Source organism: Cupressus sempervirens, chromosome 8, assembly GCF_028749045.1.
Source record: "Cupressus sempervirens isolate cs-2001-9-10 chromosome 8, ASM2874904v1, whole genome shotgun sequence".
Lineage (NCBI taxonomy): Eukaryota > Viridiplantae > Streptophyta > Pinopsida > Cupressales > Cupressaceae > Cupressus > Cupressus sempervirens.
In genome coordinates this window covers 747,800,350-747,827,082 of record NC_143125.1, presented here as the reverse complement: position 1 = coordinate 747,827,082, position 26,733 = coordinate 747,800,350, and the positions used below count along the sequence as shown (strand labels likewise).

General features: G+C 36.9%; 1 pseudogene; it reads right to left on the bottom strand.

The window, feature by feature from the left end:
* The window catches only part of LOC149544581 (disease resistance protein RPS4B-like), a 137,607-nt pseudogene that overhangs the window by 58,872 nt on the left and 52,002 nt on the right, over positions 1–26,733 (bottom strand).

The window sequence follows — 26,733 nt, the reverse complement described above, 5'->3', positions numbered from 1 at the left end:
AAAGTGGATGGGTTTCCCTCAATGATGAAAGAAGTATTTCACAATCATTGTTCAAATAAAGGTCACAAAAGAATCCTAATCATTGAAGAATGTGACATGTATTTACACCATCACAGATATATTTTTTTGTATCTAGTTCATTCTTGTCTCTGGTTTCAAACTTTTACTTCTAATTAGTTGTATTGGCAATTTTATTTCCCCATTGTTCAATGTAACTTTCATGGAGAAGAGAACAAGACAAAATAAATTTATTGTTGTACGAAAAATTTCTTCAATGGATGTGGTTACTAAATATATTAATTAAGAAAGAAAATCATAATTCTAAATAGATTCCTTAATGATAGGGAGATTTATTGATTACAATCCTTAATCATTGAAATAAAAATTGCATTAGCATTATTAAAAATTCAACAATATATAATGTTCTCACATCATCATGGAGAAATAATTTTCATAAAGTTGACTCTTATATATTCTTTCACACTTTTAACATCATCTAAATTGTTGTGCTGGGACTTATAACTTCCCTTTCATGAATTAATTTTTCCACTATTCGAGTCATTTGTATAACATTATACCAAATTTGACCATAGTTGTACTTCGAATACTCCAACACTACACCTAAATCTCATACTTCCCTTAACCCTATCCCTTATTTTAGTGTAACATTTAACCACTTATTAACCCTAACCATAACACCAAGTGTCATATAAATGAAATTGTAAACCTTGGATCCTAACTTTAATTCTTACTCTATGTATGATTGTACTAATCATTTAGTAAATTATATACCTTAGCCTAACCCTATATGTACAAGTAACTAGAAATAATATATATATTTTTTATAAGTGATAATATGTATATACACACACCCAGAGAGAGAGAGAGAGAGAGAGAGAGAGAGAGAGAGAGAGAGAGAGAGAGAGAGAGAGAGAGAGAGAGAGAGAGAGAGAGCATATCTGTAGACAAGAAGGAGCTCATATTATGTTTCTTATAGAGGCATATTTTATGTAGAGAGAGAGAAAAAGAGATTATGAGGTGTATCTAGAGCAGGCACAGAGAGAGAGAGAGAGAGAGAGAGAGAGAGAGAGAGAGAGAGAGAGAGAGAGAGAGAGAGAGAGTAGGGGTGTATCTAGAGAGCATAAAGGGGGAGAGATATTAGGAGAAGTATCTAGAAAGTAGGGTGGGAGAGATAAGTGGGTGTATCTAGAGATTAGAGAGACAGATTAGGGGGGCATTACTAGAGACTACAGAGAGAGAGGGTATATTTAGATAGTGGGGGGAGATATTAATGGGTGTAGTTAGAGAGAGAGAGGGAGAGAGAGGGGGGAGAGAGAGGGGGGGAGGGATTACATTATTAAAAAGGTTAATAACTTGTATCACAATAGCACTAATCATGGGCACTATAATAGAACTAACCCACATTAAAATTTAACCTATCAGTTATCCTAACACCAAGGTAAAGTGTAATAATAGCACTGATATTAGCTATAATATGATTAGTAACCCAAAAATTATCTTAACCGCAATAATAACACAAACCCTAACTCTAACTCTAACTCTAACTCTAACTAGATAATTCTAATTTTAACCCTGACCCTAACCCTAACCCTAACTCTAACTCTAACTCTATCTCTAACTTTAATTCTCCCCCTAACCACAACCTTAACCCTTTATAATCCTAAATCTAATGCTAATTCTAACCCTAACTCTAGTTATAGTCCTAACCCTAACTCTAACTCCAACTCTATCTTTAACCCTAACCCTACCCCTACATCGAATTCTAACCCTAACTCTAACTCTAACTCTAATTGTAACCCTAACACTAACCCTAACTCTAACCCTAATCCTATCCATAATCCTAATCCTAACACTATATATAATGCTAATCCTAACCCTAACACTATATGCAACTCTAACTCTAATCCTAACCCTAATTCTAATCATAAACCCAATCCTAATTCTAACCCTAACTCTAACTCTAAACCTAAATCTAACCCTAAATCTAACCCTAACTCTAGCCCTAACCCTAAATTTGACCCTAACCCCAACTCTATCTCCAACTTTAACTCTAACTTGATCCCTAACTTTAACTCTAATTCTAACCCTGACCCTAACCATAGCCCTAGCCTCAATTCTAGCCCCAATTCTAACCCTAACACTAACACTAACACTAACACTAAAACTAACACTAATTATAACCCTAACCCTAATGCTAACCCTAACTCTAACCATAACCCTTATGCTAACCATAATCCTAGCCCTAATTCTAACCCTACCTCTAACTCCAACTCTTGTTCTAATTCTAATTCTAACTCTAACTCTAGCTCAAATCCTACCTCTAAATCTAACCCTAACCCTAACCCTAATTCTAACCATAACTTTATTTGTAACCCTAATTCTAGCCCTAACCCTAATTGTTACCCTTACCCTAACTCTAGCTCTAACTCAATTTGTAACCCTAATTATATTTGTAACCCTAATTCTAACCCTAAACCTAATTCTAACTCTAACTCTAATTGTAAATCTAATTCTACCCCTAATCCTAACCCGAACCTATATAACCCTAACTCTAACCCTAATTCTAACCCTAACCCCAATTCTAGCTCTAACCCTAACCTAATTCTAACCCTAACTATAACTCTATTCCTAACTCTAACCCTAACTATAACTCTAACTCTAATTATTACCCTAACCCTAACCCTAACCCTAATTCTAAACCTAACTCTAACTCTAATGCTAATTCTAATCTTAACCCTAATTCTAACCCTGATTCTTACCCTAAATCTAACTCTAACTCTAACCCTAACTCCAACTCTAACTTTATCTCTAATTCTAACCCTACCCCTAATTCTAACCCTAACTCTAACTCTAACTCTTTTTGTAACCCTTACCCCAATATTAACCCTAACCCAAACTTTGACTATAAACCTACGCCTAATCCTAACCCTAACACTATATATAACTCTAACTCTAACACTAACCCTAATTCTAATCCTAATCTTAGCCCTAACTCTTACCCTAACCCTAAATCTAATTAGGTAACTTTAACCTTAACCCTAATCTAACCCTAATCACATCTCTGTCTCTAACTTTAACTCTAACTCTAACTTGAAGGGTATGTGCAAGATCATGGTGTACCAAACTATGGCCTTAAGTGGCAGTGAAAAATCAGCAAATCAGGTTTATGTCAACTTGACACATAATTTTGAAGTGGTTATGGACTTTATATCAAAAAGTTGTAAGAAAATAATTTGTAGAAAATTGAATGTAGTTTCTAAACTACTAGGCCTTATCAGGAGAAAAAAATAATTGATTGGTCAAAAGTTCGATTTTTAATGCAGTACTAAGAAAATTTCAGGGCGAAAATAAAAAGTAGGTGTATGTCTGACAACCTTAATCAAAATCAAATCATATATTTTTTTAAAATAATTATAGATATGAAAACTAGACTCATGCCTAGATGTGACGCATATTTTTTGATATTTTTATTCTAAATAAATAATTAAATATGAATTTTCTACCAAAACATTTTCGGATTAAAAAAAGTCCCGTGTCTGACCACCCTAACTAATAGAAAATTTGATCAAAAATTTTATTTTATTTTTCTTATACTAGGCGAAGTATAGAATGTGACGCAACTTTTAGATTTAAAAAATGTTATACCGTTTGAAAGTTATAGCTATTTTTCATTCAATATGTCAATCAACACTTTACAATAATCTTCATTGATAATTAACTAATAAATACTTATTAAACTCAGAATTTGACAGAAATTATATTGATGGAATCTAGAGAGAGATATTAAAAAACTCATTTCGTTTCATTCAATTTCAATCAAAATAACAATGTCAGACGGCTACCTGAAGTCTGAGTATCACTAAAACTCTCTATAAACACGTCTTTGGAGTTGACCGGGCAGGCTTGGTAATTACCAAGCCTGATCGGATATTCGATTCAAAATTGGATATCTGATTCGAAATCGGATATCCGATTTCAAATCAGATATCCGATTTGACATCGAATATCCGATATGGCTCGGTAGTCAAATTACAAAAATCTTCAAATTTTGGAGGGAAATTCGATTTAAACGTTCTAATTTTTTATTTTTTAATTATTTCACTTATATTAATATGTAAAGGCATATTTTAATATATTATATATATATAATAACGTAATGTAAACATACAAGATATAATCTAGTAATATATAATAATATCCTATGTTAATCTTATTACAATCTATAAATATAATATATATTATTATTATTTTTACTAAATATAATAACGTAATTTATATATATATATAAAATACGTATTATATATTATTATATTAATATGTATGTTATTAATATATACAATAACGTAATATTTTCATTAAATGTAATATGTATTATATATTATTATATTAATATGTATAATAATATAATATATATATAACAACGTAATATTTTTATTAAATATAATATATATTATAAATATTATTATATTAATATGTATGTTATTAATATATCTATATAATAACGTAATATTTTCATTAAATATAATAATGTAATATGTATATGTATATATATATTATTATATTAATATGTACATTATTAATATATATGTATATTATTAATATGTATATTATTAATATATAAGAGTCAAAGGGGGTCATAAGGTGACCTATAACCCTCTTTGACCCATTAAACGACGATATATGTCTCTAAGGGTCCTAGGACCCCTAGGGACATATTCGAATGGGTATAATGGGTCAAAGAGGGTCATAGGTAACCCTATGACCCCCTTTGACCCATATGAACGATTCGACTATGTCCTTGGGGGTCCTAGGACCCCTAGGGACACGGTCGAATCATTCATATGGGTCAAAGGGGGTACATGTCCCTAGGGGTCCTAGGACCCCTAAGGACATAGTCGAATCATTCATATGGGTCAAAGGGGGTCATAGGGTGACCTATGACCCCCTTTGACCTATTAAATGACGACATATGTCCCTCGGGGTCCTAAGACCCCCAGGGACATAGTCGAATCGTTCATATGGGTCAAAGGGCGTCATAGGGTGACTTATGACCCCCTTTGACCCATTAAATGATGACATATGTCCCTAGGGGTCCTAGAACCCCTAGGGACATATTCGAATGGGTAATATGGGTCAAAGGGGGTCATAGGGTGACCTATGACCCTCTTTGACCCATTAAACGACGACATATGTCCCTAAGGGTCCTAGGGGTCCTAGGACCCCTAGGGACATATTCAAATCGTTCATATGGGTCAAAGGGGGTCATAGGGTGACCTATGACCCCCTTTGACCCATTAAACGATGACATATGTCCTTACGGGTCTTACGACCCCTAGGGACATAGTCGAATCGTTCATATGGGTCAAAGGGGGTCATAGGTCACCCTATGACCCTCTTTGACCCATTAAACGGCGATATATGTCTCTAGGAGTCCTAGTGTTGAGATAATGGGTGTTGCACACATTGCATAATATTTTTATTTTATTATTTTATTTTATTATGTAATGTTGTGCCTAGATGGACGTGCAACATGTAAAGATTCCCATGGAATATTCTTGATGAGTTGTATTGTAACATTGTGGTAATATTTCATGTAATTATTTAATATTGGGGAAAAGAATTAAATGTCTAATATTAAATGTGGGGTCAGTGGGTTAGGTAGCACATGGTTTTAGCACATGGTTTATGTAATAACACTTAGTGGTTTTGTGGGACTTGCTACTATATAAGCAGCCACAAGGGTAGTTGTTGTAGAGAGAGAAAGAGAGTGACAAGGAGAAGACAAAAGGCAAGAGTCGAGCGGGACAAGGCTTGACAGGTTAGCCAAGGGAGCATTTATGAAGGTTTAAAGCATGGCATGGGATGTGTGGATTCATGCTTGTTCACATAGTTTGCTCAGTTGTGGCTATGGCCATGAAGGCTTCCATGGTTGTATGGCAATGGTATTTTTTGCTGAATAATACATGGTGATGGATGCTTTTGAAGGCTGGGTTTTTCCCTCAATGAGGGTTTCCCAGGGTATATCTTGTGTCACATTTTGTGGGTATGTCATCTATTTTCTTGCATGTGGATTTTAATTACGTGTTTATTTCAAATTTATGATGGGTTATGTGGAAACGGTTATATTCTTTATTGCCAAGTTTCCTTATAAGTGGTATCAGAGCTATGGTTTTATTATTGTAACCCTAGATTGAATCCATGGGAATGCATGAGAGGATAAAAGAAAGGGCAAGATATATGAATGATTTATTGCAGATCTGAGGACTTTGGATTTGCTGTTATGATGGGATGTTAAAAGATTTGGGCATGTGAAATTGTTGGACAAAATGATTTTTTCGGATGTTTCATTTAAATGAGGGTTTTGGGGGGTAGCTTACAGAAATGACCTCCTGGGTAAAAACAGACCTCACCATTGGATCCGGGTCGACATTTCCATAAAATTTGATATATAATATGTCCTAGTTTGGCCATGTTCAAAGGAAATGAAAGAGTTTTTTGATTTCAGTCCATGATGGCCGTCAAATTTAATCCCATCGAAATTTTCGTCACTGAAAAAATAAAAAATGAAAAATTGTACTGAAAATGGTAAAAAGCTAGTTTTAGTAAAATGGCCATAACTTTCTCTCAGAATATTGGATTTTAGAGTTCTTATAGGCGTTGGAAAGCTAATTCAGAGCACTACAATGTGGCGTAGGTTTGGTTCTATGATTTTGATATTTTGTTAAGTTTTAAGAGCCCTAAAGTCAGATGTTATTTATTTTGAGCACGGATTAGGGCATAACTTGGGCATACAGAGTCGGATTTTGGACTTTGAGTAGTCAACGGAAAGCTCTTAGAGAGCTCTATACATTGGTTCAGATTTGGTGCAGGTTTGGCATGATTTATTTGATGATATATTTATCTGAACAGTTTATAGGTATATTTTAACTATGGTAACATTGTGAGTTTATGGCATTGGAGATTTAAGATTCGATGTCATTGTATACTCAGTTCATATTTCAGATTGGTCTCATGATGATATGGTTATCAGTGTTTGGTTTGGATATGCATGATGACTTGTTGGGTCTACAAGTTGTGCAGTGTTGTAAGCGGTCTATACTTACAGGTTGCATTTATGGCTTGGTTATGGGTTGTCTTTGCCCATTGATCTTTCATTATTGATGCATATTCAGATTGGTGGCTTGGATTTGGGTTGTCTATGCCCTAAGTCACATGATTTTATCTTCATGTAGAAGGGATGAGATGTTGTTACCAGGTACAGTCATGGTGGAGGATTGTGGTTGACTATGCTGACAGGTTGGACTTTGAGAGCCAGATGCTTGGTTCATGGATGTGATCATGGTGCCATGGATTTTGGCATGACATGATTGGTTATATAGGTACATCCTTGATGTTCATTAGTTTGGATTTTTTGATTCAGTTATGGTGGTATATCTTCTTGGTTTGAGGATCATGGTTATTTGATTTCTTTTGAGGAGCTCATGATGTGCACTTTGAGTTCTTTGATGATTTGATGCCTTAGTTGATTCTTATGGTTAGAAGATGGTTTTTCATCATTATGTCATGGATAGCTTGGATACACGGTTTAGTGGGAGCTTGTGACAGTGATGGGGTGACAGTGCAGGATTAGTTCCTGGTTTGATTTGGATCTTTATATAGGAGATGGATTTTATGATGCCATAGGTGACTTGGTACCACAGTTGAGTGGGAGTTGTTGGCATTGATATATTTATTGAGTGTTTGCAGATGTTGGAGGTTTTTCTTAGATCCTGTTGCTGCAAAAGCATCTTTGACATTTGCATGGTGCACTTGTTATCTTCATGGTGTATGAAGATGGTTAGATTTTGAAGACTCATGGAGTTCTTGGTTATCTTCATGGTATGTGGAGATGGTTTTTCCTGGTATGTGGAGATAGTTTTCTTCATGGTGCGTGGAGATGGTTGCATCTTAAGGACTCACAAGGTTCTTGGCAAAGGTGTGATTTATGCTTTTATTTGGCATGTTATCCTTGGTGTGAGGATGGTTTCATTATCATGTCATGGTATACTCTTGATATGCATTTAGAGTTGTGACATGTTATGGTATGTTCATGTGGAGCATGTTATCTCTTTGGTTGAGATGGTTAGATCATGTTGTCATGTTTATGTTCCTGAGGCCATGGTTGGAACTTTGACATTGATCTTGGTTTAGTTTCTTGGTATTGAGTACATTGATCATAAGCTAGATACTTCATGATATTTTTATGTTGCATTTGGAGTTGGCATGGATTGATTGGTTACAGGTGCTCATGGATACTTAGAGACGGTGGTGACGCTGATTTCTCTTGGATTAGAGAAGTATTTGTTGGGACGGTTAATGCTTTCAGCAGGAAGTCCGAAGGGCAGTCACCTGATATGGACTTGAGAGGAGATTGTTCTTAGATGAGTCTTGGTTGGAGACTTGGGTATCTTGATGAACATTCTCATTCCCCACTCTTGGTCTACTCGTCGTTTGCTACTTAAGAGATATAGCCCATTGTTTCTCTCAATTGCATTATATTTATACTTGTCTTTCATGGATATGGATCTTGAGCTATGGTACATGAGTTAGTTCTGGAGGGTTCATTTGAGAGATGGTTTTAGCATTGGTTATCTCCATGTGCATATGTTGTTATGCTTGTTGAGTTTGGGAGATGGTTTTATATTGGGCAGATTCCTTGGATTAGGAATGGTTATTCCTTGGTTTAGGAATGGATTTATGAGTTTGATCTTCTTGTGAGAGGCTTACATCCATGATTAGTTATATGGTATGGTTTGGGTGTTGTCGAGGCTTCTTGTTGGGGTTTTATGGAGGAGATCATACTTGCACAGTTTACATCTAGAGGTGTGTGTAGAAGGACATGATACAGGTTATGACTTGCATGGTTTCTCTAGTCTTGGTTATCTTCCTAGATGTTCAGTTTTGACTACATTGGATTTGAGATTGGTTGGAGATTGCGATCACTGGTTTGTGCTCATGTATGTCATGTGAGAGATGACATGGTTATTTCTTTATCTCTTTCCTTTTTTTGGTTGTGGAGAATTTGAGAGACTATTGGAGACTTGTTATGAGAGTTATTCTTGCAGGATATTGGATTATGTATTATGGATGTCCTTGATACTACATGGATTCACTTCTTTGAGATGTGTTGAGTGGATTGGTTATAGATTTGGCATTATCTTTTTGCAGTGGGAGCTTCTTGGTATATATGTGGCAGGTATTGCTCTTGAGGCTTGTGATTGTAGGTTGTAGATTGGATATGTCGGTGATATGAGATTCACTTGTTATACCTTTGAGGTATGGATAGTTGGATGGGTTTGGCACTTTGTTGTGGGTGCTATTTCAGCTATGGATATTTTGACAACTATGGATACATGTGATTACCTTTGGATCATATTTTTGTGCTTGGAATTTTAGTTGGTACAGGATTTTATGATCTTCTAATGCGACAGGTTGGGTGGTTTTCTCTTTGGATGGCTTCTATGTATGTCCAGTGGTAGTGGCATAATAGGAGGTGAGATCATTCATGTTCAAGATGCTAGATACTTTGATTTTGTTGCGGGTACCAAGATGGAGCACTTGGTGTACTTTGATCCATGATGGTGGATGTGCTAGGAGGGATTGTTCCCTTGTTCATTTATGTGGCTACGGATTGACCCTATGCAATGTATACAACAAGTGAGAGATTGTTGAGATAATGGGTGTTGCACACATTGCATAATATTTTTATTTTATTATTTTATTTTATTATGTAATGTTGTGCCTAGATGGACGTGCAACATGTAAAGATTCTCATGGAATATTCTTGATGAGTTGTATTGTAACATTGTGATAATATTTCATGTAATTATTTAATATTGGGGAAAAGAATTAAATGCCCAATATTAAATGTGGGGTCAGTGGGTTAGGTAGCACATGGTTTTAGCACATGGTTTATGTAATACCACTTAGTGGTTTTGTGGGACTTGCTACTATATAAGCAGCCACAAGGGTAGTTGTTGTAGAGAGAGAAAGAGAGTGACAAGGAGAAGACAAAAGGCAAGAGTCGAGCGGGACAAGGCTTGACAGGTTAGCCAAGGGAGCATTTGTGAAGGTTGAAAGCATGGCATGGGATGTGTGGATTCATGCTTGTTCACATAGTTTGCTCAGTTGTGGCTATGGCCATGAAGGCTTCCATGGTTGTATGGCAATGGTATTTTTTGCTGAATAATACATGGTGATGGATGCTTTTGGAGGCTGGATTTTTCCCTCAATGAGGGTTTTCCAGGGTATATCTTGTGTCACATTTTGTGGGTATGTCATCTATTCTCTTGCATGTGGATTTTAATTACGTGTTTATTTCAAATTTATGATGGGTTATGTGGAAACGGTTATATTCTTTATTGCCAAATTTCCTTACACCTAGGACCCCTAGGGACATATTCGAATGGGTAATATGGGTCAAAGGGGGTCATAGGGTGACCTATGACCCTCTCTGACCCATTAAACGACGATATATGTCTCTAGGGGTCCTAAGACCCCTAAGGACATATTCGAATGGGTAATATGGGTCAAAGGGGGTCATAGGGTGACCTATGACCCTCTTTGACTCATTAAACGACGACATATGTCCCCAAGGGTCCTCAGACCCCTCGAGACATATTCGAATGGGTAATATGGGTCAAAAGGGGTCATAGGGTGACCTATGACCCTCTTTGATTCATTAAACAATGACATATGTCCTTAGGGGTCCTCAGACCCCTAGGGATATATTCGAATCGTTCATATGGGTCAAAGGTGGTCATAGGGTGACCTATGACCCCCTTTGACCCATTAAACAATGACATATGTCCCTAGGGGTCTTAGGACCCCTAGGGACATATTTGAATCATTCATATGAGTCAAAGGGGGTCATAGGGTGACCTATCACCCCCTTTGACCCATCAAACGACGACATATGTCCCTAGGGGTCCTAGGACCCCTAGGGACATATTCGAATGGGTAATATAGGTCAAATGGGGTCATAGGGTAACCTATGACCCTCTTTGACCCATTAAACGATGACATATGTCCTTAGGGGTCCTAGGACCCCTAGGGACATATTTGAATCATTTATATGGGTCAAAGGGGGTCATAGGGTGACCTATGACCCTCTTGACCCATTAAACGATGATATATGTCTCTAGGGGTCCTAAGACCCCTAGGGACATATTCGAATGGGTAATATGGGTCAAATGGGGTCATAGGTCACCCTATGACCCTCTTTGACCCATTAAACGATGATATATGTTCCTAGGGGTCCGAACATATTCGAATGGGTAATATGGGTCAAATGGGGTCATAGGGTGACCTATGACCCTATTCGACCCATTAAACGATGACATATGTCCCTAGGGGTCCTCGGACCCTAGGGGCATATTCGAATCATTCGTATGGATCAAAGGGGGTCATAAGGTGACCTATGACCCCCTTTGACCCATTAAACGATGACATATGTCGCTAGGGGTCCTAGGACCTCTAGGGACATATTCGAATGGGTAATATGGGTCAAATGGGGTCATAGGGTAACCTATGACCCTCTTTGACCAATTAAATGATGACATATGTCCCTAGGGGTCGTAGAACCCCTAGGGACATATTCGAATCGTTCATATGGGTCAAAAGGGGTCATAGGGTGACCTATGACCCTCTTTGATCCATTAAACGATGATATATGTCTCTAGGGCTCCTAAGACCCCAAAGGACATATTCGAATGAGTATTATGAGTCAAAAGGGGTCATAGGTCCCATTAAACGATGACATATGTCCCTAGGGGTAATAGGACCCCCAGGGACATAGTCGAATCGTTCATATGGGTAAAAGGAGGTCATAGGGTGACCTATGACCCCCTTTGACCCATTAAACGATGACATATGTCCCTAGGGGTCCTAGGACCCCTAGGGACATAGTCGAATCATTCATATGGGTCAAAGGAGGTCATAGGGTGACCTATGACCCCCTTTCACCCATTAAATGATGACATATGTCCGTAGGGGTCCTCGGACCCCAAGGGACATATTCAAATGGGTAATATGGGTCCAAGGGGGTCATAGGGTGACCTATGACCCTCTTTGACCCATTAAATGATGACATATGTCCCTAGGGGTCTTAGGACTCGTAGGGACATATTCAAATCATTCATATGGGTCAAAGGGGGTCATAGGGTGACCTATGACTCCCTTTGACCCATTAAACGATGACATATGTCCTTACGGGTCCTAGGACCCCTAGGGACATATTTGAATCATTCATATGGGTCAAAGGGGGTCATAGGGTGACCTATGACCCTCTTTGACCCATTAAACGATGACATATGTCCTTAGGGGTCCTAGGACCCCTAGGGACATAGTCGAATCATTCATATCGGTCAAAGGAGGTCATTGGGTGACCTATGACCTTCTTTGACGCATTAAATGACGACATATGTCCCTAGGGGTCCTAGGACCCCTAGGGACATATTTGAATTGTTCATATGGGTCAAAGGGGGTCAAAGGGTGACCTATGACCCTCTTTGACCCATTAAATGACGATATATGTCTCTAGGGGTCCTAGGACCCCTAGGGACATATTCGAATGGGTATTATGGGTCAAAGGGGGTCATAGGGTGACCTATGACCCTCTTTGACTCATTAAATGATGACATATGTCATTAGGGGTCCTGGGACCCCTAGGGACATAGTCAAATCGTTCATATCGATCAAAAGAGGTCATACGATAACCTATGACCCCCTTTGACCCATTAAACAATGACATATGTCCCTAGGGGTCCTAGGACCCCTAGGGACATATTTGAATCATTCATATAGGTCAAAAGGGGTCATAGGATGACCTATGACCCCCTTTGACCTATTAAACGATGACATATGTCCCTAGGGGTCCTAGGACCCCTAGGGACATATTCGAATGGGTAATATGGGTCATATGGGGTCATAGGGTAATCTATGACCCTCTTTGACCCATTAAACGACGAAATATGTCCCTAGGGGTCCTAGGACCCCTACAGACATATTCGAATCGTTCATATGGGTCAAAGGAGATCATATGTCAGGTCATAGGGTGACCTATGACCACCTTTGACCCATTAAACGATGACATATGTCTCTAGGAGTGCTAGGACCCCTAGGGACATATTCGAATGGGTAATATGGGTCAAAGGGGGTCATAGGGTGACCTATGACCCTCTTTGACCCATTAAACGACGACATATGTGGACCCCTAAGGACATATTCGAATCGTTCTTATGGGTCAAAGGGGGTCATAGGGTGACCTATGACCCCCTTTGACCCATTAAACGACCACATATGTCCATAGGGGTCCTAAGACCCCTACGGACATATTCAAATCGTTCATATGGGTCAAAGGGGGTCATAGGGTGACCTATGACCCCCTTTGACCTATTAAACAACGACATATGTCTCTAGGGGTCCTAGGACCCCTAGGGACATATTCGAATGGGTAATATGGGTCAAAGGTGGTCACAGGGTGACCTATGACCCTCTTTGACCCATTAAACGACGACATATGTCCCTAGGGGTTGTCGGACCCTAAAGGACATATTCGAATGGGTAATATGGGTCAAAGGGGGTCATATGGTGACCTATGACCCTCTTTGACCGATTAAACGATGACATATGTCCCTAGTGGTCCTAAGACCCTAAGGGACATATTCGTATCATTCATATGGGTCAAAGGGGGTCATAGGGTGACCTATGACCCTCTTTGACCCATTAAACGATGACATATGTCCCTAGGGGTCCTAGGACCCCTAGGGACATAGTCGAATCGTTCATATGGGTCAAAGGAGGTCATAGGGTGACCTATGACCCCCTTTGACCCATTAAATGATAACATATGTCCCTAGGGGTCCTTGGACCCCTAGGGACATAGTCAAATCGTTCATATGGGTCAAAGGAGGTCATAGGGTGACCTATGACCCCCTTTGACCCATTAAACGATGACATATGTCCCTAGGGTTCCTAGGACCCCTAGGGACATAGTCGAATAGTTGATATGGGTCAAAGGGGGTCATAGGGTGACCTATGACCCCTTTGACCCATTAAATGACGACATATGTCCCTAGGCGTCCTCGGACCCCAAGGGACATATTCGAATGGCTTATATGGGTCAAAGGGGGTCATAGGGTGACCTATGACCCTCTTTGACCCATTAAATAACGACATATGTCCCTAGGGGTCCTAGGACCGCTAGGGACATAGTCGAATCGTTCATATGGGTCAGAAGAGGTCATAGGGTGACCTATGACCCCTCTTGACCCATTAAACGATGACATATGTCCCTAGGGATCCTAGGACCCCTAGGGACATTGTCGAATCGTTCATATGGGTCAAAGGTGGTCATAGGGTGACCTATGACCCCCTTTGACCCATTAAATGATGACCCTCTTTGTATTATATATTATTATATTAATATGTATAATAATATAATATATATAACAACGTAATATTTTTATTAAATATAATATATATTATAAATATTCTTATATTAATATGTATGTTATTAATATATCTATGTAATAACATAATATTTTAGTATATATAACGTAATATTTTTGGATATACTATTTATACTATTTTAGGATAATAATTATAATATAAATAAACACTAAATATTAATATTATTATATCTATAGTAATAATAATAATACTATTATAGCTATAATAATAATATATATTAATACTATATATTGTAGCTTAATATAAATAAACACTATATATTTACACTAATATATCTATATTAATAATATTAATACTATTATAGGTATAATAATAATATTGATACTATAGGTATATTAATACTATTATATATTAATATTATTGATATTTTATACTAATACTAATATACTATTAACTTAGTTATAAATTAAAGTTGTTTGCCTCCAAATATTTTCATAATATTAATATTATTGTGGCAAAGGAGGGAAACCTTAGCAAGTTTCCACCCCAAAAGTCCTTTTCCTATATCAAATATTTGATTTCATATCGGATATCCGATTTTATTAGCATCAATTTCAAATATTTGACTGTCCCTAAAGACTCGACAACATTACTTTTTTACCTCTTTTTTCACGGGATTTGTAAAAAGTCGTGTTTTGGGGCCCAACCAATCGAAAAGAATTCAAAAATATAACCTTAGGTATTAGAATTTATCATCTGAATGGGGAGTAGCAGTCGTCGAAAGAATAAACGTAAAAGGAAGATATCCAATGAAGACATTGTGGCATATAGGGAAAAGGACAAAATGAAACAACGAAAAAAAAGACAAGGTATGCTAAATATCAATCAAGTTGACGATGAATTAATAGAAGGTGAAATCATAGAGTCAGATAATGAAAATGTACAGTTGGGGAATGAAAATGTATCTATTGAAAATGATAATGCGAAAATTGAAAATGTAGAGATTGAATATTTTGAAGAAGAAATGCCACCAAGTCATAATCCAAATTGCATATTTGACCATGTCGAAGATGGCAATGCACAGGAACCTAATGCACAAGAACCTTACATATCTCCTAATTATAATCGACATGAAGGTTCTAAAACACCAAAATGGATAATTGAAATTGATGAAACGATTATGACTAGTTTGGAAGGAAAAAAATCAGAAAGAACCATTTAGTTATGGGCTTCAAGACTATATCAGGTGTTTTTCGGCAACAAGACAGTGGTAGAGCAATGTTAGCTTTTCATGCACTTATTAAAGATGCAAAAGATGAGACCTATGCTTTCCAAATTGAAAATTTGTGTCAATAAAAATTTGCAAAGAAATGCCGTTATTGTGAAGAATCTTTTCAGTGCTCTCAATAGCATTGGGAAAAATAGCAGAGAGAAGGATAATAGATCTGCTCGAAGGGTTATTACAACCTCTTCGGTAAGTCATCATTTGAGAAAGGGTAGATATATGAGACAAACTTGTATTGATTTGAATCTAAATTGTACTACTTTGAGAAGAGCACTTAGTCGACGAGAGAAAATTGATGATCCTCTTCAAAATGAAACATGGGCATTTGGTGGGAGACTTCCAGATTTTGATAAGAAGCTATCCGACGATGTGAAGGAAGAAATTATACAATTTTGGCACTCTAACTCATGAGTATCACCCAATGCTAAAGATGTCTTAAAGTTGAGAATTGGCATCAGAGACTGCACGCCACATCCTAAACACTATTTAGAGGTAAGTCAAACTATGTTGTTCAAACAATTTAGAGAGAGTCATCCAAGTGTTCATATATCACAAAAGGCTTTTGAATCTTTGAAGCCATTTTTTTGAGTGCCACTCAAAATTCGAAATACATGTTGTTGCAAATATCATGTTGAGTTTTCTATGCATAATGAACTATTATGCTCCATCCGTTCTACTTTGCATAGTAAAGAAATGTATGAGGATTGTGGGGCTAGTGGGCTTCCAAAATCATCAAGAGACTTGTTAGATCAACTCTTATGTCATAGAATTGATGATTGTTCCTTTTATAAAAATGCTTGCTTAAATGAGAAGTGTTCAGAATGTGGTGGCTTATCCAAGTTTGACACATGTTTGCATGAGGGGTGTGAACAAGATCTTGGAAGGACAATAGTGAAAAAAAGGGTCTATGAAATGGTGAAATACACATTGAAGAGTGGGAGTGAGAGCTCTAGATGTGAATTGGTTGGAAAAGATAGCAATGTGGCTAATTTTATTTCAGATTTCAAGGCAAATCTTTTATACAAGTATGCAAGACATAGTCACGGGTCTCAGTGGTTGGATCAACAATTTATAACATGTAAGAAGACTTTTTCCATTCGCACTATTATATCAGTTGTTGATTTTGCTGAGAACTACACATTGCAACGTCAAAATGAGACACAATCTCAGTATTACAACTCTATTCAGATTGCAATTTTTGTTCACATAACATATAGACATGCCCCTGATAGTGCAGAAGATAATCGAAAGATTATTAGAGAGTATCATTTTTATATGAGTGATGATAGATCTCACTCTCACGAGTTTGTGCAACATTGTTTCGAGAATTTTTTTGATTTCTTACACGAGCATGCAATTGCTATGGATAGACATATCATTTGGTCAGATAACTGTACAGGTCAATTCAAGAACGCTCGCATGTTTTATTGGTTGTGTAGGATGCACGTAGAGAGAGGGGTGCCTCATATTTGGAGTTTTTTTGAGTCCGGCCATGGAAAAGGGGAACATGATGGAGCAGGGGCATGTGTGAAGAGAGCTCTAGTTAAGGAGCAACTGAAGATTTCAACAACAGAGCTTCTTGATGCTCGTAGCATTGTTGATTGGTGTAGTTTAGCATTATCACAGGGGGGAACTCTTAATTCAGTGGTATGCAGGTTCTTTTGGTTGGTTGAGGAAGGGTCCATAGGTGATAGATCAGATTGTGCTACAGTGAGAGACTCATCAAAAATGCATTCATTTCAGAGCTCTAATTCTAGTACATGGACCATTTGGACACGACAACTAGTTTGTTTTTGTCGTACTTGTTTTCAGTTTGATTGGGATCATTGTGAGTCAAGTGAGTGGGTGGACACATCGGCTCCACATTATCTTACTCCATTATCTATCATACCCTCTATCAAAAATGATGACATGTAAAGTTCACTTGAGCATAATCATCTATCAAATCTACTTCAGCCAGGACATGTCTTTGCATTGGTTGCACCACAGGGGAATGATGAGAAATCCGATTATTGGTTAGCACGTTGTGTAAGAGGCAAACAAAAACTTGCACAACTGATCACAGACGATGATGGATTCATGTATCCTACTGGTTCAGTGGTTGTTGCTAGAACATGGCTGTGGACATACATGCTTAGAAGGAATGGAATTCTTGCATTCGAAGACTATCAAAAGCACAAAGTAATTCTCATATATTCACATCTTATTATAGCAACAAATGTAAAGTTATTGAAGCATCAAGGAAGACCAAAAGTAAAAGAACTTTTTACTATTGCTAATGTTGATCATGAAGCCTTGTTGGAGACCCTAAAAGAGAGAGAGGACCCTATTGAAATACTTGACTAGTTATATATACTTCTCATGTTATTTTCTTCATAATGATTTAATGAATTGATGATTATCTTGTTTAATACAATAAGTTACTAATTTGTGTATGATATTGGACTGTAGGTACATCATGAAGAGTTGGAGGGGGGTTGGTATTGGGGAGAATTTCTAAAATTTATGATGTATTATGATGTAAAATGTGTAGTTTTTTGTATATGGTTTTTGTATTTTGGTAGGTTCTTTGTAAGGAATTATAAGAGGAAGATATTGAACAAGTTCTTCCAAATCATATTTGCATGTGATACAAGGCTATAACGACAATTTTAAGAGCATTTATAACTATATGAAAGATAATTGCATGCGGATATCTTATTACAAATTTGGTTTTTTCCTTATTTGACATAAAGCTGACATTATGATTATTAAAACTATTTTTATCAAACTAATCAAATAAGAAAAATCTAGAAAGTATGGATGAACAATTAGAATACTTGATTTCTTCCATTTTGTAACCAATCATAGCATTTGAAAGCATAAAGAGTCATAATATTATATAACATTTGTTTTGAAAGACTTTCATATTGAAAAGTTGTATGAAGCACATTTGGGATAAGCCATGAAATCCATGAAAGAAGATAGCATGTAGGATAAGCAATTAAAGCCAATAAGCAAGATAGCACATGCATAATGACATGATATGAAGTTGGATATGAAGGCTATGAGTGGATGAGTCATTAGAGGTATCAACAATCCCATCATAAATGAGATCTTGGATTTTATGTTTCAACACTATGGATTCTTTAGTTTTACGAAATTTTCTTCCATGGAGATTAATTTAAGAATGCCCCGTGTGTATGTAAAGGTCTTAAGGGAGATTAATTTAAGAATGCAATATTCTTTTCTAACCTTTTCTCAAGTTTAGAATTGATTTCTACCATGTGCTTAGAGAGATGAAGGTAAGAAAGATTATTTGTCTCTTCTAGCTCTTTGTATTGAACATATAGAAAGAGAGATGACAAGTGAACAAATTTAAGTGTAGTCAATAGATCAAGGAAACCATTTAGTGAAAGAAATTCTTAGTATGCATATCATAGACCATGAAGTTAGAAAATACCAATAGCTCTAAGACCAAAGAGCCATTTTAAGCATGTTCAAGCACTAGAGACATAGAAAATCAAAGTCAATTTATGAAACTCCCCTTAGCAAAAAATGCAAACAAATATTTGCATTTGACATTTTGACTTGGTTGAAAAAGTTTGACAATAATTGATAATATTGCAAGCTTGATGTTCAAAAGAATTTTTTTTTCCAAGAAAGATAGTGACACATGGAGTAGTCTTCAAACAATCATCCATCATTTGTGGCCACCCCGTACTGAGGAGTCTCCAGGGTGCTCTAAGTGCATTTGGAGGTTGATCTTTCGAGGGTCATAACTCAGAGCTCGTGAGGGCTATCGATGAACTTTGAAATGCTACAGGACGGTGATCCTGAGGCCTAAAATAACCTATCTCATTTTTGAGATATCACATTCCGTTTGGATTTAGCACAATGATCTCGCTCGATGCCAAAACTCGTAGTGTGCCTCAGTTCATAGGTGCACCACAGCGTAACTTTGAAACCGCTGATCTTGGCATCGAATCGTCAGTGCCATTAGCTCCAGATGGGCAGGTGAACCCTACTCACACCCTTTTTTTGGCCACAAAGACCATCCATCATTTGCGGCCACCCCGTACTGAGGAGTCTCCAAGGTGCTCTAAGTGCATTTTGAGGTCGATCCTTCAAGGGTCATAACTTAGAGCTCGTGAGGGCTATTGATGAACTATCAAATTCTACAGGACAGTGATCCTGAGGCCTAAAATAACCTATCTCATTTTCAATAGATCACATTCCATTTGGATTCAGCACAACGATCTCGCTCGATGCCAAAACTCGCAGTGTGCCTCAGTTCATAGGTGCACCACAGTGTAACTTTGAAACCGCTGATCTTGGCATTGAATCATCAGTTCCATTAGCTCCAAATGGGTAGGTGAACCCTAGTCACACCCTTGTTCTGGCCACGAAGACCATCCATCATTTGCGACCACCCCGTACCAAGGAGTCTCCAAGGTGCTCTAAGTGCATTTGGAGGTCGATCTTTCAAGGGTCATAACTTAGAGCTCATGAGGGCTATCGATGAACTGTCAAATGCTACAGGACGATGCTCCTAACGCCTAAAATAACCTATCTCATTTTTGAGAGATCACATTCCCTTTGGATTCAGCACAGCGATCTCGCTCAGTGCCAAAACTTGCAATGTGCCTCAGTTCATAGGTGCACCACAGCGTAACTTTGAAACCACTGATCTTGGCATCAAATATTCAGTGCCTTAGCTTCGAATGGGAAGGTGAACCCTAGTCACACCCTTGTTCTAGCCACAAAGACCATCCATCATTTGCGGCCACCCTGTACCGAGAAGTCTTCAAGGTGCTCTAAGTGCATTTTGAGGTCGATCCTTCGAGGGTCATAACTTAGAGCTTGTGAGGGCTATCGATGAACTGTCAAATGCTATAGGACGATGATCTTGAGGTCTAAAATAACCTATCTCATTTTTGAGAGATCACATTCCATTTGGATTCAGCACAATGATCTCGCTCGATGCCAAAACTCGCAGTGTGCCTCAGTTCATAGGTGCACCGCAACGTAACTTTGAAACTGCTAATCTTGGCATCGAATCGTCAGTGCCATTAGCTCCAAATGGGCGGGTGAACCCTATTCACACCCTTGTTCTAGCCACAAAGACCATCCATCATTTGTGGCCACCCCGTACTGAGGAGTCTTCAAGGTGCTCTAAGTGCATTTTGAGGTCGATCCTTCGAGGGTCATAACTCAGAACTCGTGAGGGCTATCGATGAACCGTTACAGGAGACAAGTTCGTAAGGATAGAGTGGCTTAGTTTTTTTTCTAAAATAAGTTAGTGGGAAGGCTTTATTAGAGGATCTTGGCCAAACTAGTGGGCTGTTTGCCCACTCTCTAATTTTAGAGACACGTAGGTTTTGGAGGGAGATTAGGGGAGCTCTACTACAACTATCCTTACCCTAGCTTGGACCAAGGTTGGTATCTCAAACTTGCTTCTTTTCTATTTCTTTCTTTTAGCATGGTTAAAAAAATATGCAAGTGTGGAGTTTATCAATGGAGTATGCATTGCATTGCATTGTGGAGTAGCATTCATGTGAGTGCTTCAATGGTGTTCATTCCATGTAGATTAGTGTGAGACCATTGTGCATCTTGTTGTATTGTGTGGAGTATTGTGAGTATGAGGTTTGGATTTTGTCTATTTCCTTGTTGTATTATGGGTGTTGATATTGTGTTGTGAAAATGTGATGTGCTCTTGAAAATTTCTTGTTTTATTTCTACTTGGTTTTGTTTTCTTGTTTTGTGCTTGAGTATTGTTATGGGATTGGGACTTACACTCACCCTTGTGGGAAGGGAAGAGAAGTCCATTGATTGTATAAATTTAAAACTTAGTAGATTGCTTACAATCTTGTTGTGCACTCAATAATTTGGAAGAAATTTTTTATGTTCATATCACATGCATGGATAACATTGATTTTAATTACCAAGCTTAATGCAATTCTAAGCAAGAAAATCATCAAATTAATTTTATGATATAACAAAATGAAGTTTGTTGAAAGAGAAGACATAATAAAATCTATGAGATACATTGTTGTAGGCATGCATTTTCCTCTCTAGAAAATGTATGGTAAAGGCAAATAAATCCCTTCCTTAATACAGAGCAATAAAATATTAAAGAATATTCCCAGATTCTAGACTGCTATCAAATAAAAATAAAGATAATAATAGCATATAGAGACTAATGAGTGTCCTAGACTAATATATTTTCTAAGTGATAGAATGGTACACATTACAATCTTGTGACCTCTAAGTCACATCCAACACTCAAATAATAAATTAGTAATTAAATAAATAAAGGCATATTAGTGTGCATGTTAGAGAATATGAAAAATTTAAATATTTAACTCAAAAATAAAATAAAAGCCAAGATTGATTGGATGTACATATAATAGGGTTTTAATATGAAGTAAGTTGTCGGGATGATGGGATTGGAGAATCAAGGATAAGGATGGATGGTGGATTAAAATAATAACTCAAATCTAGTTTTATCTAGTCAATAAAGCACATTGATACATTGATACATATATGTCAGAACAACAAGGTATGTTATATAGAAACCTTATTTATACGCTTGCACCTAATCCTTGCATAAACAATTCATCTAACAAATTTAAATTGACACACTCAATACGATGGTGTAGTAGGATGTGTTTAAATATAGATCATGAATTATTATTGAGTTAATTACTTTGAATTGGCCCTTAGAATTACTAAGAGTTCCTCATTTTATGTGCTTACTGATTCGTACTATGAAACTACTTTGAATCTTAACATGCTTTGATAATAATAATATTGATAGTGAGAAAGTGAGCTTATGGTGAATAGTTAGATGTAATTTAATGTAAAAAGTAAATGTAATAGTATAGTAATTATAGTAATTAAAATAGTAAATGTAAAAGCATGGCAATGTAGCTAGATTAGTTAGTAGTTGATGAGCTAGATAGTTACTAATTGTCTTTTGTTAGAGTGAGTTCAATTTATGTATTGAAATAGTATTTTTTGTGTTTAGAAAACTGTAGTTAGTGCTAGTTTGATGAGGAAGCAATGTTGATAGATAATGAGGATATAGTAATATAGTAATTGTCACATTAATATATATTGTAATGATTAATGAATGTGTGTACATTGGTAATGAGGATAATAAGTAATTCTGATCCCCTTCCCTTACATGCTAGAATCACAACCTAGTCCATATGATACAACCGACAGAACCTAATAGAATATTAGTATTAGAGGCTTGTTAGGATATGAATTACCTCACTAATTTATGAGTGTTGTATCTTGAACTTGCTCATTTGACTCGTGACGCTAACTTGAACTAGACTGTCATCCAATCTATTTGAAAACCACCTGTGACTAAAATCTTAACACCTTCACACTATTCACATGAGTCTTGAACTCCTATTCAATGATAACCTTGTTTTACAATATGTAATTTCTTATGCGACTTCATAAGCTACAAAAAAAAAAAAATTGTTGTGTTTTTACTAGTAAAATTTAGGGCATGACACATGATCCATGATAAATTGAACAATACTAGATATTAAATTAATATGTATATCATTGTGCACGTAAATGAAAAAAATATATATCAAAATACATGTATCCATAGACAAAATTTTACACAAATATATATCAAAGATCATGTATCCATAGACAAAGTACTCAAATATATATATATATATATATATATATATCAAAATACATAGATCCATATACAAAATGTGGCTGATCCTGCCATCAGAATGTGTATAATATCAATGTTTCTATATACAATGTGGCATATGCCATCTCAAAATGTCTCATGATGCATCCTACGAAAACTATACTATCCTAGGGTGCTGGTGGATGATCAAAATGCAACCTCTTCGCTGCAATAGGTGGATCGGATGCCTCCTACATAAACAAAAAAGGAAAATCCAAAGTTAGACTACTAAATTTATATGATTCTACGTATCTAACATTGAATTACTCAAATGCATAATGATATTTTCCGTATTGGAGATTAATACTATCAAAATTTCATAATAAATACCTCTCTCGTCGACCTCCTGCGCCAGTCAGGAGTCCTCTCGTATGCCCTCGGCAATGCTGGTACCTCTGTGATTGTGGGTTGTATATGTTCAAATACTTTTGTCAAATGAATCTACAATTTAAACTATAACATTATAATTCATAGCATGCTAAATTTATAACATATTTAATCATGAATTCAAAGTACAACTTACTATTGTAGGCTCCTGCTCAAGAGTGAGTGGCCGCGTCATCAAATCTACATAGCTGTCCCGTCGAACCTCATGTGCACTAGGAGTCTCCTATGAGATACAAAATAGTAGTTGTTAATATCACGAAAATTAGTTTTGAATTTATTTATGAAGATAAGTGATGCAAGAGCATCCCATGATCATCAGGGGAACATTCAAGATCCAAGGCATTACAGAGGTCATGGAACATCTCTTGAAGTCAATTGGGCAATCCTTGCACCAATTATGGCTCATGGAAGCATACAAAGTTATAATGTTGGACTAATATGTGGAAGAAAGTTGTAATTGGACATGAGATAGGATTTTAGGATTTCATATGGTAGATGAGTCATTTGATAGGTTCATGTAGGTTGTCATGATCATATCTTGTCATTAGACAAGTCAAAACGTTCTAGAATTGAGTTTTGGGGTTTGAACAAGCAGACCCTAGTTTTTAAGCCATTTTAAGGAGGGTTTTGAAGTTTGGGTGTTTAGGAGTGTGACCAAGACCTATAATCTTGAAAATCCTTAGTGTTCTGGTCCCTTTGTTGAAGCCTTGGTGTGTCTAATTCCTCCTTGTGTGTCCCAGAGTTGAAAGGTACATAAGTGGTGTCCAGAGATTTCTTGGTGAGGAAAGAAAGAGAATCAGTGAGTTGGCCCTTGGGAAGGAAGAAAACTTGTTGTGAAAATGCCTCCTAAAAATCAAATGGCTAGAGAACTTGAAGAATTGAGAGAAGAGTTGGCAAAAGAGAAAAGAGAGAGGAGAGAACTTGAAGCATCTAGAGTGAGGGAAGAAAGACAGATGAGAAGAGAGAGGCTGAAGCTTATTGCAAGGATAGAATCCTTAGAAAAGGAAAGGCAAGAACCTAGAGGAGAAGAGGTTAGAGGAAGAAATCATGGAGAGAACCATGAAGAAGAAGAGGTTGGTAATGCAAGGCAAGAGCATGAGACAACAGATGATCCTGAAGAAAGGAGATTTATGAGAATCATTAAGGCAGTACAAGGTAATGGTGGGAAGAACCATATTGATTTTCCAATATACCAGGGTAAAATGGATAGTGAAGAAGTGCTAGGGTAGATAGAGGCCCTTGAGAACTACTTTGATCTTGAAGACATAGAGGCAGATAAGAAGGTAAAAGTAGTAACAACAAGACTGACAGGAACATCACTCACTTGGTGGACTAGTGTTCAGAATGAGAGAGAGGAAAGGTGGTGCAGGGCACCTAACCTATGTGGTAGGGGGGAACAAGTATCTCTGTTGCTGGACACCTTGCCACTCCATGAAAGTGAGGATTCAAGTAGATTAGGAAGTTGGAATAAAGGTTTGGTCCATATTTTACAAGTTGGTCTATGTTTTGTAATAAAGGCACATGTAAGGCCCACAAGTATTTTGGTGTGGTTATAAACCAAGTGACTCCATGGGACCAAAAGGCCTTAGAATAGGGTATTTACAGTCTAAACAGTATTAGCAAAAAGTGGTTGTTTGTTTGTTTTATGGTTGGGAACGCCTATATGGTTGTTCCAATGGTCATGTAGACCTTTATATATGTCATATGTGATCTCAGTTGAAAGGGGGAGATCAGAGTGTACGGTGGTTTGGAGAAAAAATAATAAAAACTTCAATTTTTTGGAAATTTACTTAGTTGCATTTAATAAATCCATATGACCAATTTTGAGTCAATGGAATAGTTTAGAAAGTTAGGGAATGCATAAAAACTATAGTTTGAAATTTGAATTTCAAATTCAAATGGTCATATTAGTTTTGGAGGGAAAGTAGTAATTTGGTATTTATTTGATTAAATAAACCTTTGTAACCAACTTGGTCAATTGGACAGGTGCATATAAGCCTATTTAAGTTGTGATGAACATATGCAAGACATGAATCATTATTGGTACGGAAAAAATTATAGAAATTATATAGAACAACAATCATACTTTCCTCTACATCAATTAAAAAAAAAAAAAAAATGATACTTATACATACAATGGGGCTCTCTGTGCGAATGAAAATCCCTGATGATCTAGGACGTTGAATCTGTACAGGCTCATCGCCAGTAGCCACACCCTATATACAATAAATAATGTAATTAAATGAGATTACCACAAACATTTTACAAGAATGCATCAATATTTAATCAATTAGAAAACATCTAATTACCTTTCCTTTGTCAATGCATGCTGGCTCACCCCTTGCACTTTGTCCCCCTGGGGCAAGTGGTATCTGCAAGATAAAAGAAAGATTAGCAAACATATATGCTACAATATCAAATAGAAAAAAGAAATGCGAGCACGACATAATGTACCGTAGATGTCTCAAGGCCAAATGAAATGGCCGAGAGTGTAGCATCATCTATCTGTCTGAGCTCCTCCTCGGTCATCAACTAAACATGAATGAAGATCACATACATGTAAAAGTTAGTATGGCTTAAAAATTAAAATTACTCTATTATAAAAATTAACTTTAAATCACATATGTCATAACAAAAAAATGTATACACGTACCGACACCGAAGAAGTCCATGCCTCTACATTCCCCTCCTCTCTCGCATCAGGGTCTGTAGCCTCTGCACGTGCGTCTGGTGTATCCTCGTCTAATACAAAATGATACTCAGGAAGATCACCTATGGGACCTAGGAAAATATTATTGCATGTAATGCAAGTGTGAGGCACACAAATGTGTGATGAGATAGCCGATGATGAACTGGCACCAACATCATCAACACGAGGAGGTAG